This window comes from Penaeus japonicus, unplaced genomic scaffold (assembly GCF_977035675.1).
Source record: "Penaeus japonicus unplaced genomic scaffold, GWHDUDI00000001_assembly GWHDUDI00000011, whole genome shotgun sequence".
Taxonomy (NCBI): domain Eukaryota; kingdom Metazoa; phylum Arthropoda; class Malacostraca; order Decapoda; family Penaeidae; genus Penaeus; species Penaeus japonicus.
Window position 1 is genome coordinate 26,220,178 of NW_028234413.1, and position 7,500 is coordinate 26,227,677.

Sequence of the window (7,500 nt, forward strand, 5' to 3'; positions counted from 1 at the left end):
AGGAGTGCAAACAAATTCAAGCAAAAGCTTAAAAATAGGATGTGGCCAACGCAATCCCCGCGTCCCTTGGGAGAGCAGGCCAGCCGTGTCCCCACTGCCGGATATGTACCAAAACCTCAGCGTCTTAACACTCGCTCCCACAGGCAGACATCATAACAATCACCATCGACCACAACTGCCGCCACCATCGCCAACGCCACTATAACCCGTTTCATTACGCCTCGGGAGGGGATTATCGCTACGATATACGAAAGCGGTAAAAACTGCGCCACCTAAGCTTCACGAACAACTTGCTTCCTTTGCTTAAAAACAAGGTATAATTCCTAAGTGCTACAACGTTGAATAACTTTCGGCCACGGATTCCTTCTTTCTTAATGATGCGAAAATATGAAACACGTCTCCATCTAATACAGAGTGCTTCTTTGCTAACCTGTTATAATAACCCGGCAAGCAATAATGGGCAAGAAAATGTCTAAGCATATTAAAACCGGATAAAGGCCACGCGGAAGTATAGGTACACACCATCGGTTGGCGTGCCATGTTTCGACTGCAGAAAGACCCGACCAAACACCAGATTATCCCCGGGACACAGTCCTTCCCGGGCAGAGTAAACAGGATGAGCCACGTGAAACACTCAGCCAGTCCCCCCCTCTCCCCATGTTCTCTACATACCCCTCCTTCCTTGCCTCCTATCGCCAGATTCTGAGCTCACGTGATCCCAAACAAAAGATGGAATGACGTTCAACTTTCCAGGAAATACCAGAAAAATTCTAAATATATATATATATATATATATATATATATATATATATATATATATATATATATATATATATATATATAGATATATATATATATAAATATAGAGATAGATAGATAGATAGATACAGATATATGTATGTATATATATATATATATATATATATATATATATATATATATATATATATACATATCAGGTGAACAACTAGGCCTATTCAATATAATTACATGGTAAAACATCTATCATTGTTTCCACAAAACCAGACTGTGTACGGAGAAAAATGAAACATCTTAACAAATACTTCTTGAACAGAGAAAAGGAAAAAACGTAATCATGGTAAAAAGGGTAAAAGTAGTCACCAGCAGCACACACCACATCAACACACACATATCGATTATAAATGGACGGAAAGGCAAACAGCATGGCAGCCGACGGAGGGGAAACAGCACTGCAACAGCTGGAAGAAACAAAACTTTCGCAGTAGAAAGACAACTAGCAGATGTGTGTGTGGAGAATATTCGGAGAGCCTTTTGTCGTGTAGCGAACGACAACTAATGATGATGATGATGATGAAAAAATAACAATGAACAAGTCCACCATAAAAATCAAACATGCATAAACTCACGCCTGACTTCTTCAACATAGAATTTCAATCTCAAACAGCCCACGCAGACTAAGTAATTGCTAAAAGTCGTCTTTTTGTTTCTTATTCTTCCCTTTCTGCTTGGGAAACAAAGGAAGGAAACAGACACAGCATCTTGGCGTGAGAGCAAGGTCGCGCGAGAGGACACGTGTACCTAGAAATGAGAGAGGACCTGGGTACATCGTTAGAAATGAAAAAAAATAACTATCAAGCGCCTCAAAATCACATAGTGCGGTAAAACGAAGGAATAAGTGGAGAAGGCCAAAGAAACAACAAAAAAGAGGTAGGGAACATGGTACAAAACAAGGGAGACGAGAAGTATTATCGAGGGAAAGGTGTTAATGGAATATAGACATATAGGGTGGACAGAGCAAGAAGCCAATGGAGGAACGGAATGGAGAAAAGGAATAGAGACTAGGGAATGAAGTGGGTGGAGTGGCCGAGATGAGATGTGGGGAGAGTGGGGAGAGGGAGAGAGAGGGGAGAGGGTGGAGAGGGGGAATAGGAGGAGTCACCGCTAATGACCGCAGACTCGCCACCGGCCACAAACTTTCTCCAGGTCAGAGGCTATTGACCCCGCACGTTAAGGATCGGCAAAGCTTCATCAGATATTACACAGCTCCTTCGAAGCCAGCGAAACAGCCATTAGGAGCTCGCCTACACGCGGACCCGGGGCGTACATGAAGCGTAGTGGCCTTTCGAGGAATAAGAAACCTATCGCAAATGGCCGCCTTTCCATGTTATCGTCCATTCACGGCGTTGCCAACACGACCTTGTGGATGCGAGTGTGTCTGCAGGAAAACGTGTGCGCGCGAGTTTGTGCTTGCGCCTGTATTTGTGAGTATGTGCATGGACGTATGCAGGTACTTTACAAGAAGGAAGAGAAGGAAGAGGAAGTGGAGGAGGAGGAAGTGGAGGAGGAAGAGAACGAGGAGGAGAACGAGGTGAAGGAAGAGGAGGAGGAGGAGGAGAGGGAGGAGGAGGAGAGGGAGGAGGAGGAGGAGAGGGAGGAGGAGGAGGAGAGGGAGGAGGAGGAGGAGAGGGAGGAGGAGGAGGAGAGGGAGGAGGAGGAGGAGAGGGAGGAGGAGGAGGAGAGGGAGGAGGAGGAGGAGAGGGAGGAGGAGGAGGAGGAGGAGGAGGAGGAGGAGGAGGAAGGGGAATGGGAGTGGGAGGAGGAGGATAAGAAGAAAGAGAAGAGAAGGAAGAGAAGGAAAAGAATGAAGAGAAGGAGGAGGGAGAGGGGGAAGGAGAGAAAGAGGGAGGAGGAGGAGGAGGAGAAGGAGGAGGAGGAGGAGGAGGAGGAGGAGGAGGAGGAGGAAGGAGGAGGAAGGAGGAGGAAGGAGGAGGAAGAAGGAGGAGGAAGAAGGAGGAGGAGAAGGAGGAAGAAGGAGAAGGAGAAGGAGGAAGAAGGAGGAGGAGAAGGAGAAGGAGGAGGAGGAGAAGGAGAAGGAGGAGGAGGAGAAGGAAGAGGATAAAGAGGATGAAGAGGAGAAGGCATAGGAGGAGGAGGAGGAGGAGGAGGAGAAGAATGAGATCGAAGAGAAGGAGGGGGGGGAGGAGGAGGAGGAGGAGGAGGAGGAGGAGGAGGAAAAGAAGGAGGAGGAGGAGGAAAAGAAGGAGGAGGAGGAGGAAAAGAAGGAGGAGGAGGAGGAAAAGAAGGAGGAGGAGGAGGAAAAGAAGGAGGAGGAGGAGGAAAAGAAGGAGGAGGAGGAGGAGGAGGAGGAGGAGGAGGAGGAGGAGGAGGAGGAGGAGGAGGAGGAGGAGGAGGAGAAGAAGGAGGAGGAGGAGAAGAAGGAGGAGGAGGAAGAAGAAGAGAAGGAGGAAGAAGAAGAGAAGGAAGAGGAGTGTGAAATGAAAAGGGGGAGAAAGATAGGGAGAGAGTGAGAAAAGCGGAGAAAAAAGGTAAGAAAGAGAGAAAGAAAGAAAGAGACAGAGAGATAGGTACAGGAGAGGAGATAAATAAAAAAAGAGAATGGAAAGGAGGAGGCAAGGGTGGGAGGAGAAGTGAGATGCTAACGTGGTCTCGTCGCCATGACAACGTGGACACCTACTTAAGTAATGGTTGACGTCGCGTTCCGCTTTACTATTCCAAAGGGAAGCGATCTAAAGAGTCTTGAGTGAATGCAAAACGACCACGCCAGGATGGAGGAGGAGAAGGCGTTGCGATTGCACTGCATTCTCAAACGCACATAAATAATGAGAACAATAAAGAAAGCCTTTCTAGCGCCGTATCAGATATCTTGCATGAGACAATTGCATGCATAACAACAGGCTTCGTGTCACACTGGGGAACCATCTCTCTTGTCCTTAACGCTTTTGGGACACTTACCGAGGTTCACAAATCTAGTTCTGACGCAATAACGAGTCTTGCCACATGCACGGCAGATTTGGAATTACAATGAAGAAAAGTACTTCAAATGCTCTTTTATTATCATATAAAAAATATTGGATTTATTTGACTAAATTGGTAATGTTAAGTAAGTTAAGCACCATCCAGGTAACGTCTATTTTATTCATTTCTACATAATATTATATTGCAAAGTAACTGCTGGCATTTATGCATAGCAGTAGTACTTTTAATAAATAACACAGACCGCAAAATGCAGACGTCGTACATGAGCATTGCAAATTAAGTTTGCATAATGCAATTATCAAACAAGTACGAATGGCCGTCGTGGCTATTATAAAAAAATCTAAGGTGAAATGCTGATAATGTGAATACAAAGTCGGCAGTTTTTTATAGACTCGCGCAGCATTAAAAAGGAAAACGCATGGAAAATTGTGGTCGTAAATGGAGAACTCCGGAGTCGCTGGTACTAACATCTGGCAGTTTTGAGCTGCGAAGCAAAAATAATCCGCGTCATCAGCAGTAAATTACATGCAGTTGTTTGTTTCACTTTCCTCAATGATGCCAACCTCTCCGTATTGTTGACGACATTCTGCGTTCACTTGTCAAAAAGTGGGCGTTCGATAACCCACGCCTATCCTTCGGCCATGGTCAGATGACATATTTGAATCAGTGTGAGACACGAGTGTAGGTACTCTTAGAAGGATAGATGAGCATCTCGATCACTCCTGCATAAAGTTTAGACCTTTAGTGTCATCTTTATATAATGACCCAAATGAGCTTTTATACAGATTCATAGCTTCCATCTCTTACATATCTCTTAGACAAGCACCAAGGCTAACTTTCACTATCACCCATCAAGTCTTAAGCCTCTTTTCTTAAGCTCCTGTAGATGTTGATCTGATGTGTGGATTTCATTTTTAAATATGTTTTACTGTAATTCCGAATTTATATGCTGTAATTTTCCAAATATTATAGCAGTCACCAACAACATACACAGCAATTGAAGAGAGGCGACGGTGTTATTCAGTCCCTCCAAATTCTACAACCAGCACAGGATTAGCATCATGACTTTCGGGAGTGAAGGGAGCCATCAGCATGCGATACACCCCGCCGCCGAAGACTTACGTAAGCAGGACTTGCAAGTGCGATTGGTGAACGAGAGCCAACCCGATATCTTTTGCTGGAACCTTGATGGGGACTTCAATGTGGAGAGAAACTTTCTTTATATAATAGTACGCATGAGACGCAACGTTTAATAAATGCCAGAAGAGCTCTTTTGCTTCACTACTCGTACATATGCTTACATTTTACTTTGTGTACTACCTCTAGAAACTTTTAATATTGTGTTTAATTTTGGCTAAAAAACAACTACCGCAGTATCTACAATCTCTTGCACATAAGCAGAACTAAAAACAGTAATTCCATATTCCTAAACCGATTCTTATGTGGTCACCGTAAAACAGCATAAGTAAACTTCAAGTTGACATTAAGTGCATTAGACACACATTCAAAAGGAATAGGTTTCGTAACCTGAGAATGTCGCGCTGCCGCATTAACACTCGCTGGCACCTCCTTCATCCGCCTTACGAAACCGAAAAATGTCCTTATTTTTCGGCTATTTTTTCCCTCCTAATAAATGACCAAAGTTCCACTTCATATGGCCAAAGGTAAAAAAAAAAAGTTTCCCTTTACTAAAGTTTTGCTTCTATACGGTTATCATAAGAGAAATGGAACTTTCTCTCCAAGACTTGCCAAGCACAAACAATATAATAAATAAAACAGCTAGAAATGATCAAACAACACTTGGCACTTCAGCGGAATATGTAAACGACGCAACTTGCAACGTTCATTATAAAATAACGAAAATCCATAAAAGCAATCAGATAGCGGAGCAATGTTCTGTCACTCCAAGTACTACATGTAACCCCCCCCCCACCACCAGAAGAGGTTTACGTAAACGCGACGCGAGCCATTTCGCTGGAAGAACTTACGTATACATCGTTATGTATCACGCGGTCTTATTTCACCCCATTCCTGGAATTATTGATATTTAGCTTTTGATATAGTTGCACGTTAATACAGGAGATGCTAGTAAAACTGATCGTGTTCTTATCATCGATTCTTTATCATGATGTTATTCTCACAAAAAGAGGAACTCTTAGAAAATTGAACATGCATGTAAAAATGTTAATAATCAAGCCAAAGGAAGCCTCCTTTCCATATTCAACTGAAGGTTGGAAATTTCTTTCAAAGTTTTCCATCTGAAGTCCAGACTACGTTCCTCGGCTTTCCTCTTGGGCGGTTTCGAACCTTCCAGAACTATAAAGAACATTGTAAAAGACTTGAAGAAAATCCGTTCATAATATTAATATTATAAAATTGCTAATGAAATATCTTCCAAAATAAACATACACGTTAGAAATACAAGGATAAAGGCACGTTGATGCATAAACAGGAGAGTCGAACAGACCTTTAATTATGTAAATTAAACAGTATTGTTCATAGTTCCCTAACCTACATAGCTGGGGGTTCTTAATAATTCTTCTCATTTTTTCTCCTAAAACCAACCATTTTCCAACAGTTATAAACGAGTTGATTGGTTTCTTTTCTCAAAATTCATATATTTAAAGCCGTTGAGAATGGAAAACATGCTCATTACCCGTAGCGGCAAGTGATACCCATGCAGAACACCAAGTTTAAGACCATGCGGAAAAGCCCCAATATTAAAATAGTTCTTCGTCAATTTTTTATTTTGAAAATCATTATTTGGATAGATATAATACTCATATCCAAGTACGCCTTTCGCACTCTGCTCGTGTCAGAAAAGTCGCCAATTTCAACGTCGCTGGCAACTCGCACACCTGAATTACGAAACCTAGGATGTCCTCCTTTCCCGTTACGAAAGACAAAGTGCCCATTTTCTTCCTGAAAATACACAAATCATGCAGACAAAGAATACGTTTTAAGGTCATATGGAGAAGTTGCAGCATATGTAAAGGATCTGGTGTCCATGACTTTATTGAAGCAGATATCGTAGTTTACGTAAGGCAAGATTCGCTTCGTCTTCCTGGGCTTCCGTTTCATATATTTTACCAAGGAAGACGGTAATAACTTTTAAAAATCATAAATGCAGTCTATACACAGCCCATTCCACTTCCTTAGCTCTGTCGATCAACCAATCGTCCGACCGATTAGTTAATAAACTACTTCCTCCCCCTTGAAAAGTAAAGAAAAAAATAATAATTTGACAATATCATAATATACATTGATTATATCTTGCGGAATGAACTGTTACCATCAATTAGACTAAACTTATCATAGGGTAAAATAAAATGTGTTAGAGATAAAGAAAATACTAACGAATCTAAATTTATAGGCTTGGCCTCTCGAGGTTAGGAGAATGAGTTTGCAAAATCCGAACATAAGCTTGTTCTCCCTGTCTTGCGAGCTGATCGTTAATTTCGTTTCCAGTGCAAAAAATAGTCAACCGTTTTGTACAATTCAATTCTCAAGAATGTTAGTAATGATGACCATGATCTTACGGAACTTTTTATAATAGCTTCACACCAATCAAGACCTCACTCGATTCTGGCAAGGGCCGCAGATTACTGCTTCCAAAGACTTAACAAAAAAAGGTTAGAAAAAAACTTCTAATGCCGATTCTCTTCTTGAAATTATTTTTCTTCAATTCCTGCTCCGCACGGACAAGAGGGCAAATGTCATTCACGAGTTAATAGACTAAAC

At 42.2% G+C, this 7,500-nt stretch overlaps 1 protein-coding gene across 3 annotated transcripts in view; it reads right to left on the bottom strand.

Moving 5' to 3' along the window:
- Positions 1–7,500, bottom strand: part of mgl (low-density lipoprotein receptor-related protein megalin) — a 281,602-nt gene that overhangs the window by 273,664 nt on the left and 438 nt on the right. The window lies entirely within an intron of this gene.